We start from the raw sequence: 11,947 nt of genomic DNA, 5'->3' as shown, positions 1-11,947 counted from the left end.
ACCATGCAGAATGTATCCAAAGATTATAGCATTTTGATTCCATTTAAATTTCATGGTTCCTTTCTACAGAATCCTGGGATTTATAATTTGAGCTGTAATACTTCCCCCTAAACTGCAGCATTACAGCTCTCTGGCAGAGAATTTTAAAGTACCTAACAAAACTAAAATCTCCAGGTTTCTATGGGATGGAGACACAGCAGTTAAAGTAGCATCAAACTGTGTAGTGTGGATGTACCTACAAATGCCTTGTGAAAAGCAAGTAAACAATTTGTAGCTACTCAACAGTAAATATCGTGGAAGCCCCCTAGCTAATCTGAATGCACCCATTTTGAAAACTGTTGGTACGTCCTACTGCCACTGTTGCCAGATTATGACATAAGGCCAATGTGCCAAACCACAATTAATACACTCACTCTCTCTCTCTCTCACACACACACACACATTACCAGTCCTTTCTGGCAAATGCCATTTTCCAAAACACTCTGAGGGTGACCTAGTTGTTATGTAGCCAGAAGCTCCAACAATATTTATTCAATTTGCTTTTAGTTAAGCCTCTCATAACAAAACTAGCAGGACCTCGTTTTAGAGCAGCTCGCTTCAGAAAATGTAAGGTAAACATTTTTCATATACATTGGATGAAGGACACTGTATTTTCCAATGACAGTTGCGCTGACAGAGAATATTAAGCACAGGCTTTACCCTCCATGCTGCTTCCAGTCCATATTGGCATAAACTCTCTTTTTGATGATTTTCCAAGAAAATGCAAAATATTGTATCACTGTTCACTCCTGTCTTGCAATTTTTCCCTTCATAATGAAGCCTTCTTAATATATTCAAGCTGCACTTATTACCAAGTACATTAGATTTTGTGTTAGTGATTTTGCCTTGTTACATCTCATTACATTAAAATGCCCCACTTGGGAACATAATTTGTTAGCACTAGAACAGTGTGTGTTTAAAAATTTCTAAGGTCATTCAAAGGAATGCCTTTAAAAAATAAAAATAAAACATTTCTAAAAATGAAATAAAAAAATAAAAACACTGTGTGGGTGTTATTAAAATCACCTTGCAAACTTTAAACAAATATTGCCTCTTCAGAAAATAAATGCAGCCTTTGCAGTAGGACAGATATGGGTTTTGCCTTCATTCAGGAAAGTATGTGTTCTAATTTATGTTAATAGTCTCTCTTGTTTTTGATGAGAATTACACTGAATGTTCTTCACCTCAGTAAGCAAAGTGTCTTGACTGGTCTTGGAGTCATGTTGTAATTCATGTTAATAAGACTAGAGCTAACCCAGTATATTTTCCTTATTGAAGCTAAGAAAATTCAGTGCAAAAAATCCTGAGCAGATGGGCTGTTGGCTCTTACTTCATTGGTAAGTAAGATAAGCTGCCTTGATCATATAGGAAGTCTTGTCTACACTGGCTACAATACTCTGGGGGCAGTTCAGAGTATGTTGGCTCTGGAGCTCAGCCTCCTATCATTACTTGGCCTTCTGTTCCCACGCGAGGCCAGCTGTTTGTGTGAGCGTCTGGCTGATCTGCCCAGGATGTCCTCTACCACCACAGATCACTCATTTCTGAAGTGAGAACAAGTCACACAACAACCATCACGTTGAACTCCATAGTAAGGTTGCCTTTGGTTTTGTTTTGCTAAATCATGTTGAGTGTTTTATACTCTGGTTCTGGTGCTGAGTATGTTCACACCAGAAACAGAGTTTGGGCCATGCATCATCCAAACAGGATGCCACCAGACAAGTCCTGAGGTCAAAGGTCCAGCTGAGGAAGCATAGGCAAACTGTGTTTTTCACATACAACCCTTTCTTCAATGCCTCCTGACAAATCTTCCATGCCCTCCAACTGTCCTGATTTGGCAGGGACAGGTCTGATTGATCCTCTACCATCCCACTTTTTCAGCTCTTTTAAAACTGTTCAGGTTTCTCTTTCCTCTTTCCACTTTCCCCCTTGTCTTCAGCTTACTTTAAATTGCTGCAAACTGAGTTTGAAGTACAAAACTAATTTGCACTCACTTAACTCAGTAGTAAGGAGAGAAAAGAAGAGGGAGAAATTTTGCTCTTCCCAATAGGCTTGGACAAAAGCAAACTAGTGCAATTCTCCTAGCATGTGTGTTCTCCCTGATTAATAATTTTGCCATCTTGACCACACTTTAATGTTATTTGACTACATCTGACCCATTTTTCATATGTGAAATGTTGTTCATTTGTGAAATGTGAAATGGAAGGTATCATACTCAAAGAGAGGATAACAATTTTTTTTTGTTTAAACTCCTGCTTCTTTCCTGCTGTGGAGTCCAAGGTGTCTATGCAAGGTGGCTATGCAAGGTCCAAGGTGGCTATGCAAGGTGGCTATGCAAGGTGGAGGATTCTATAAATTGTAATTCAAAGCTTTTTCAAACTTTGCTCGGGTATTTTTCCCTGGCTTAACCCTTAAACCTGTACTGAAGAGGTTGAGGAAAGATCTAATCTTTCACATGTACTCTTTCATTCATCTTGCATGCAGCAGAAGAACTAAGAGAAAAGAAACTTTGATTCAAGAATTCTTCAGCTTTTCAACCTGTCTTTGTCTCTCCTTTCTCTAGATACCACTATGGCCTGTTACAGACTGCCAAAATAAAGCTGCTTCGGGTCTCTTTGGAGGTATGCTATTTAAATGATGCATGCACCCTAAGAATCTGGAAGCTGCACCAAATCTGCACTCCAGTGCTTAGGAATGGAGTGTGGCTTTGGCGCGACCTTCGGACTCTTAGGACCCATACATCATTTAAATAGCATACCTCCAAAGAGACCCAAAGCAGCTTTATTTTGGCAGTCTGTAACAGGCCTATATGTTATGTTTGCCTCTCAAGCTGACACATTCTAATTCGAGAAAGCTGTTCATCAGAAACAACTTCCTTCTGCTGAGCTTAGCTTGCTTTAATGTGTCTGAACTGCCATCTCTAATTAGCTCATAAATTCCCCATCCACTCTTATAAGTTATCTTAAGGTTACTAAAGATATGTATCCTGAGAATTCATCTTTTCCTGCTCACAAATTTTGAAGTGGGGGTCATGTTTGCTGCCTTTTTGGTTGATTGGTTTGTTGTTTGTTTGTAGTCTTTCCAAAAAAAATTTAAATGTGTGGTTCAAATCCCTATCCAAGGATTTGTTTATTATTAATTTCCATCAGCCTAACCAAGCCCAGTGCTATACAATTTTGTGGCACTTCTTACAATCAATACTACCTGTGAGTCTCCATCTTATCACTTCAGTACCCACACCAAGCATTCTTCATCAGTTTATCTAATCCATAAGTGGTGAGATAAAGTATTCATTGTGGGTTGGCAAAGGATATATCAACTTTCAAATTCAGACATGCTTGGTATGGTGCCCCATCAATTCACTGTGGCCTGTTACAGACTGCGAAAATAAAGCTGCTTGGGGTCTCTTTGGAGGTATGCTGTTTAAATGATGCATGCACCCTAAGAATCCAGAAGCTGCACCAAAGCTGCACTCCAGTGCTTAGGAATGGAGTGTGGCTTTGGCGTGACCTCGGCACTCTTAGGACCCAGGCATCATTTAAACAGCATACCTCCCAAGAGACCCCAAGCAGCTTTATTTTGGCAGTCTGTAACAGGCCTGTTACATTCATTTTAGATCACTGAACTCCAACCATTATAGATTTTATGCATTTTAACTGAAAGTTTTTGTATTTTATTACCAGCACTTGAAGAATTCCAGGGGAAAAATACTTATCATACCAGTATGGTATATTAAAACTAGAATTTTGGGAGACCTGTGGTGAGTCACACTCTCTCAGCCTTAGAGGAAGGAAATGGTGAATCTCCTCTGAATATATCTTGCTAAGAAAAGGATTGCCATAGGTCAGAGTTGACTTGAAGGCACATAACAACAACAGCCTGTTCACGTGCAATTTGTTGAACTATTTACAGAGTCTGCAACAATATCCAAAGTTATTGTGGAGGTGGAAAGAAGAACACACAGAGAACAGAAATGGGGAAAATACAAATTAAAGGTTTAGAAATGGTGGGCTACTTATAATGCCTATAACCCACTGGCACAGGAACAGAGATCCATCTGCAGATTGTGACTCACCAGCCAGGAAACTCTGGACTTGCCAGTTCCCTAATAATGCCAAGAAATAAAATAAACAACTCTGCAATCTACAAGCTAATGAGTTCAGATCCTGTTGCAGCTTTAGCCCTGTTATATTAATGTGGACCCCTAGACAACTCAAGTGGATGCCCATGTAGCTCAAGTGTATTGTGTGAGGCATACAATATGTAATACTCTGTTAAGGTTCAGCATAAAAGAGAAGATGGACAAAGAAAGGACACCAAACTAAAGGTCTGGAAGATAAATTTTTGTGTGAAAGCCCTATAGAATAAACAGAATTTAAAGTTTGGAGTCCTATGATCTAGGAACAAGATCGATGGGCCAAAGAGACAGTTAATCCCTTCCCCACCTTCTTTGCACAATTGGTGTACGTGTACACACACACACACACACACACACACACACACACACGTATGTATTAATATGTGTGTGTGTGTGTACACACTAACCAAATTAAGTCTTTAGACTGCAGAACTTTGGTCCTGGAGTTTTTCATGCAAATATTTCAATTTAATTGCTCTTGAAGAAGGGCCTAAATTAACAACTTTCAATTAAGCATTCTAAGCATCAATGAGAAAACAAATGTTTAGACACTTAAGGTGAGAGATTATTGCTGTAAAGGGATGAGCTATTTTTCTTTTCATGCTGCTCAAGTATGCTAAAGAGTCTCAAGGTGAACTGCAATGTCTCTTTGGACAATTAGCTGGCAGAATGCTACTATACTTCATTGAAGGCCATTAATAAAAATATATATATTTTCTTTCTGATTAAACCATACAAGAAAGAAAATCTAGATTTTATATGCTTTTAGCTTTTTAGAAGAGTACATTGGGCCTCCTGTATCAGTGGGGTAGCTATCTGAGGATTCGAGCAATCACAGATTGCCACACCTGCAAACTTGTCACCATCATTAAACACAATAGAGTGTGACCACTCTTTTCCTCATCTGCAAGGGCCCCCAGAATTGAACTCCCACAGATGGGAAGAGAACATCGTAGAGTTAAAATCACATCAAGAGCAAAGCTGTTTGCAGTTGCATGAAGTTGCATGCATCTTAGAGTAGCACATCCAGAAACAAAATAATTAGAAGAGATTAATTAATTTAAACTGGTGAATTAAAAATCAAATTCAATTAGATTCACATTTAAAAAGGATAAAATATTTATGTAATATCACCATTAAAGTTAACAGTCTTATCAAAATGAAAATTGAAAATCCCACCCATGATTTCACTCTCCATCCCAGTTGCTCCTATGTTTTCATTTGTCTTTACCTCATGTGGATTTCAAGGGTTTCTACAACTTTTTGAAGCTTTACCAACCCCAGTCTCAGAGATATAAAGAAAGGTCTTATTATAGTAATATGAATCCTTCATTATTTATTTTTAGAAATATGTGAGAGGGAAGGCCAGTTACTGAGCGTTGTTGCCTCAAATATCCAGTCAGGGCTCTCTGGCTGAGAATTCTAAATACATCTCCCAAAAATGCAAATCCCATGATTCCATAGAAAACTATAGCAGTGTTTTAAATGTGCAGTGTAGTGTAGTGTGAAAGCACTCATTGTTAGATATGATAAATGATATACAAGTAAACAGATATGATGAAAGAGGAGAGGGGATAGTGATATGATGAAGAGGAGGAGAATGTGCCCTCAGTATTATAATTCTCATCTAGCATAAAAAACAGATTGGAAGAATCAGTCCTGATGCAGGAGAGAAGTCTGCTACGGCAATGGCTCCCAGCCAGGTAATAGCATAAAGGAACACATTACCTACATCTCTCCAGTGGTCATTTCAGTTGAGAGGTCAAGATATAACCTGGTATTGACTGGCAGTCATTGAACAGATGGGGGAAACTGTTGTACAAGGAAATAGTAGATATCCCTTTGTACAATTTTCAAAGAAGTAAATATGCTAGAGAAATCCCCTTTTTCTCTTAATCTATGTCATCAAGAGCATTCTGGCCTCAGCCACAGTTGCAGTTCACCCTTTGCTAATTTAAGTCCTGTAGACTATTTTAAGGATGACTAGGTTTGGGTCCACTTTCCTATGTACGCAGTTTCCATTGATAGGAAATTGCTGCTCCCCAAATGATTCAGGGATGCTGGAGGGGAGCTGATGATTCCCTGACATTTAGGAAGTGGATCAGGCTTTCAGACACACATGCTTCCCAAATGTTTTAGTGGCATTTTACCAGTGTTTACTCCATGATAAGCGCTGGTCTGAAAATCTCCAATGTAGTGTAGTGGGTGAGGATTGGACTAGGACTCTGAGAGACTAAGGTTCAAATGCCTGTTCTGCCATAGACCCCCTGAATGACCTTGAGCAAGTCATACTCTGTCAGTCTAAGAGGTGAGTAATGACAGACTTACTCTGAATAAATCATGAAAAGAAGACCCTCTGATAGGAGTGCCATTTGTTGGAGTTAACTTGAACTAACATAACAAAAACTCTGGGTCTGTCCCATTATCTCTTAGCCACTTCATGATTTTGTTTCCAAAATAAATCATCAAAAAAGAAAAAGAGAATGATCCTCATTAATTTAATTTATGGATGCATATAGGTCCACTCAGATAACATATCAAAGCTGGTGATTCTCTGGTTCAAGCAGGTGGATCTGTATAACATAACAAACAGAAGGGCAAATGTGAAGTCAAAGGCATCCATAGTTTTTTGTGGTTTTTTTGGGCTATGTGGCCATGTTCTAGAAGATTTTCTTCCTGGCATTTTGCCAGCATCTGTGAAGATGCCAGCCACAGATGCTGGCGAAACGTCAGGAAGAAAATCTTCTAGAACATGGCCACATAGCGCAAAAAAAACCCACAAAAAACTATAGAAGGGCAAACATTCATCTTACATTCAATGCCAGAAGAAATGAAGAATTTAAATAAAATAAAAATAAATAAATAGACAGCATATAGCATATATGCATATATACTGACCAAACAGAAATACACAGAGACAGAAAAACATATCTGGTCAGTAATCCATAACTCTGGCAGGGTACAGACTGCCAGAAAGAGGCAGCCAGGAGCCGCCCCTCTTTTCCATGTAGCCACGCCACAGTAACCAAATTGTGCGGCACAGCTATACAAAAAAGAAAGAAGCGCTGAAAAGCATCTCCTTTTAGCGCCGTTGCAAACTGTCAGCAGTGGCATGAGCGGCAGTGATGTCATTGCTACGTGCGCCATGTATACGATGCTGTGTACCAATGACGTCCTAGTGATGTCCTAGGGTTGTGGGGCATCTGGAAACAGTGCCCCAAGGCAACCCTAGCACGTTGCCAGGATGTGCTAAAGGGCCCATCTGTCCAGGGCCTGTATCTACATACTTTTAAAAATATAATTGTGGAAAAGTTCTTCTACCCAAGTAATGCAAATGTATGTAATTTCTATAATCTGCAAATATAAGGTACAGTTTAACTGGCATAGGCTTTAGCACATATTTAACTCCCTAGATTGCTAATGCAGATAATCAAATATTGACATTAAATAAATGAAAGCTGGTAAGATCTACTGCATTTTCTGTTCTAATCTTCTATACCATTCTTGCATTGATTAGATAGTGTACTGTTATAGATTTCTGCAGAATGTTGAAACAGGAGACTTTCAAAGAGCATTTTTGGAGGTTAAATTTCCTCTCCACACATATTGAGTTAATCTGGGTCATAATTCTGTGACCTCTTACTGTATTTGGAGCACTTAATTAGAATGCCTGAGACAGAATTGGTATCTACCAGTTAAACTTCAGCAAAGCTCCCTTCATTATGAAAAATCCTTATCAGTACATTGTAATTCACTCCAAGCGCCAGTAGACTTTCCTAACTGAGATACTGTGGAACTTTGACAAAGTCTTCTTCGCCTTCTCCCTCTGTCTGAAGGATCTTCCTGCAATTCAGCGCACTCTAATATCAATACTCATAGATATGTGAGGCTCTCCTTTTCAGAAAGTCACATAATTTGAAGAGACTTGGGTGGCAGAAGTGGTAGCAGAGAGGGTTGAATAAGCATTCTCCCCTCCTTCTATGTCTATTTTTTACACATTTCATAATGACTAATCAGGATTATTTGCTCTCTTTTTGTGCAGAACAGGATTGTACAATGTGTGACTCATTGGAATGACTACATCCCCAATAGCCAAAGCCCAAGTCTAAATGTTTGTATCAACTAGAGGAGGCCCAAGGGAATTTATGGAGGTATTGACTGACCAAAGTCCTATTCATTCAATGCATCTATTCTACTTGGCACTAATTAGATTTCAGACCATGTAGATTTCTGTTTCACTAAATGGGAATTTATATAGCTGATATTTAGAGTGTTGTTTCACTTTACTTTATCTTCTATTTTACTGTTCTAAATTGTCTATTTTGTATACCACCTTAAGGCCTTTCCCTTGAATTCTGGAATAACAATAGTTTAAATAAATAGAATAAACATCTCCCAGTGGTATATACTAAAACTCCTGTTTTTTCCCCCCAGTTCCAGGCAGGAAGGCAGGAAGATTCTGCTGGATTCATAGCCTGGAATAAATTCACTAGTCAACTCATTAACTTAAGTCACTAGATTTTTCCAACAATTTCCCCTCATTTAATTGGAGAATCCAAACAATGAAATTTGAAATATGTTTTAAATAGTAACTGAGTTATTCAAATTTATTAGAATTCATTACAGTGAATTCCTCTTCCTCTGTTTCAACATTCAATAGGCCAGCAAAGCATGCTGCATCAAAAGACATGATAATAGACTGGGGAAAAATTATCATACATCTTTGTTGTTAGGTGGGATAATCTTCCTGCTTTCTTTGGGAAGACAAGTATTGGAGAGAGAGAAAGACCTTTCTGTAGCCCTCACCAAAGCAAAAGAATACAAAATAAGGGAGAAAGTGAGTTATGGAATAGAAGGAAGGTGGGATAGCATGGTTAGGGGTACGGAGTAATGTGTTTGTATCTCAAGAGATGAATCTGCTCAAGCAGTCAGTTTTGTTTTGTTTTTCAGAACACTAGGCCTTTTAGACCTGAAAAGTATCCCATCCTCCACAGACCTGTCTGGAAGAAAGGTATTTGAAATTTGGGAGTGGAGGTGTATGGATTGTGTACATATTCTGAATATTGAGGGTGCATATATACTGGTTTATGTTGTACATTGTAGTATATTATTTGGAATAATCTGCAATGACTCCCTTTGTAAATTTGCTGAGGCAGTGCTATGCATGCTGATAATTAAGTGAAATATATTCCTAAAACCTTTCCCCATTTCTTCCTCTCTTGGCTTCTCTCCCATGGACCTTCCCATCACACTTTTTAGCCATCTGCTTCTTCCACTTTTTTTGCAACTCCTTGTTATCTGTCCTTAAGTTTGTGGCTTTCATGGCCAGCATCCATAGGCTTTTGTGGTGTTTTCGGGCTATGTGGCCATGTTCTAGAAGAGTTTCTTCCTGATGTTTCGCCAGCATCTGTGGCTGACATCTTCAGAGAAGCACATAGCCCAAAAACAACACAAAAACTGTGTCCTTAAGTTGTTTCCAACTTATGGTGATCCTAAAGTGAACCGGTCATGGGGGTTTCTTGGCAAGATTTGCTCACAGGAGTTTTGCCTTCCTCTGAGACTGAAAGAATGTGGCTTGCCCAAGATCATCCCATGGCTGATCAAAGATATGAACCCTGGTCCAATGCTCAAACCACTACATTGTGCTGGCTCACACACTTCCTTACCTTTATACCATTGGTTCTATACAGATGGTTGCAAAGAAGAGTGACTTGTTAGATACCTGATCATTAAAACTGAAGGTGGTACAGATTGTATTTGGGATCCCTGACTCCTGACAGTCTTGACTGTGCATGCAGAAGCAGAAAGGGTGCAGTGATTCAGTTATGTAAAAAAATATGGTCTGCATTTGCCCAGAGACTCTCAAAAATTTCAGATTAAAAATTCTAAACTGTTCAATTACTGACCAATCTTTATAAGTATCCACTTATTACTGTACTTGCAGAGGATTAGTTCCCTCTGATTAAAATAAATCACTTCTTATTCATCTTTAACACATGAGGCATTTGAAGAGTGAGTGTTATTAGTGTTTATGATAATTAATTCATATCCAAATTTTTAACATTTAGGATTATCAAATTAATTGTCAAATCTTTCATTTGAAGCTCTGGTTGAATTCAGCTTGATGCACCAAAATTTTCTAGAATGCTACAGGTCATGGTGTTTTGGAACTGATATTATGATAATTCCAGAGAATCATATAGCCAGACTACAAGGTCCAGTCTCTTTCTCCAACCCCACAAGTTGCATTGGTGGTAGTAAAATAAGGTCACAAAAAATGGCAAAAATAAAACACTAGCTTTTTAAGACCAGTCTGTTATTGGACCTGGAAAAAAACATGCAACACTTGTTCATGTAATCATATGATTTTATGAATAGGCAGGAGTAGAAATAAAGTAAGTTTTCCTGGTGTGTTTCCTCTTTGTGTCATGCCTGTGCTCTTGCTTCCTTATCAATAAAGTTATCTACAGAGTCATGCTCCTCTGCTTGACTTTGCTTCCTTCCATGCATCTCATCACTCTCTTAGGGTGCATCTACAATGTAGAAATAATGCAGTTTGATACCACTTTAAGTATTGTAGCTCCATCCTATGGATTCCTAGTTTCCTCTGCCAAATAGTACTGGCAGCTAACAAAATACAAATCCCAGGATTCTGTAGGATGGAGCTATAACAGTTAAAGTAGTGTCAAACTCAATTATTTCTACAGTATAGATACACATACATTCAATGATAGAAGACTAGGATTACCATTCCTAGGACAAACCCTTTTTTTCAGAGTGAAAAAAATCTGTCTTGAGAATTTTTTTTTAAAAAAATCAGGGTTTGGTTTTTTTTTAAAACAACAACAACAACAACAACAACAACAACAACAACAACAACATGATGCTCTCCACCTCTGAAACTCAAAAACTAGCAGCCATTATCTATCCTCATTATTGCAAATCTATGGGACAAAATGGAGAACAATATAGATAATATCCTCTCACTAAGGAAGGCCTAGTTTGTAGCTTGTGAATTTAATATCATCAATCTGTACTTATGGAAATGATAGAGAGAAGAGGGAAGGGGAAGGGAGAATGGCAATAACAGCAGCTCTGGGTGGAAGGAGCTGCTGGTGCATGGTGTTGAGTGGTTTTGGGCTTTTCCTCTGTCTTCTAGAATAACTGGCTGCTTATCTGCCTCCTTTTCCCCCTCTAAAGTCCCTTTAATTGTGTCCCTTTCACTCCATAACTCTTCTGTTTGGTTCCCCTTGACAGTTTTCCCTGCTGCTGCTATAGCTTGTAGCGTTCTTGTGGGAACCTGTAGTGCTGGAATAGAAGATGAACAGATGAAAGGGTTGGGTCTCCAATCCCAGACTGTGTTGGGATATTGAAGAGGTAGCCAGATCAATTGTTGAAATTATTATATATCATTAAATATATAAATTAGAATTTTTAAAAATACAATTAACATTAGGAATATTTCTAGTAGCAGTTATCACAGCTTATATAATAGGGATCTTTGAAGTGAGAACATCATAAATATTAGTGGTTTGAACTAAATGTGCCCTCTTTTTTGCTTTTCTAAATATGGTAACCGTATTGTAGACCCAATTTATTTCTGTTTCCCAAATAGTATGTAGTTCACTCTAACCCTTGCTGAAGAATAAAGGTCTTCTGTTAATTACCCATACTGCAACTTTCATATGGTTAATGCTTCTATTAAGGAATCATCTGGGTCAGAAATTTAAATGTTATTCTTTAATGCACTTCAATTACACTGATTATGCAGGA

The sequence above is a fragment of the Sceloporus undulatus genome, chromosome 4 (assembly GCF_019175285.1).
Source record: "Sceloporus undulatus isolate JIND9_A2432 ecotype Alabama chromosome 4, SceUnd_v1.1, whole genome shotgun sequence".
Classification (NCBI taxonomy): Eukaryota; Metazoa; Chordata; class Lepidosauria; order Squamata; family Phrynosomatidae; genus Sceloporus; species Sceloporus undulatus.
This window is presented reverse-complemented; position numbering follows the sequence as displayed.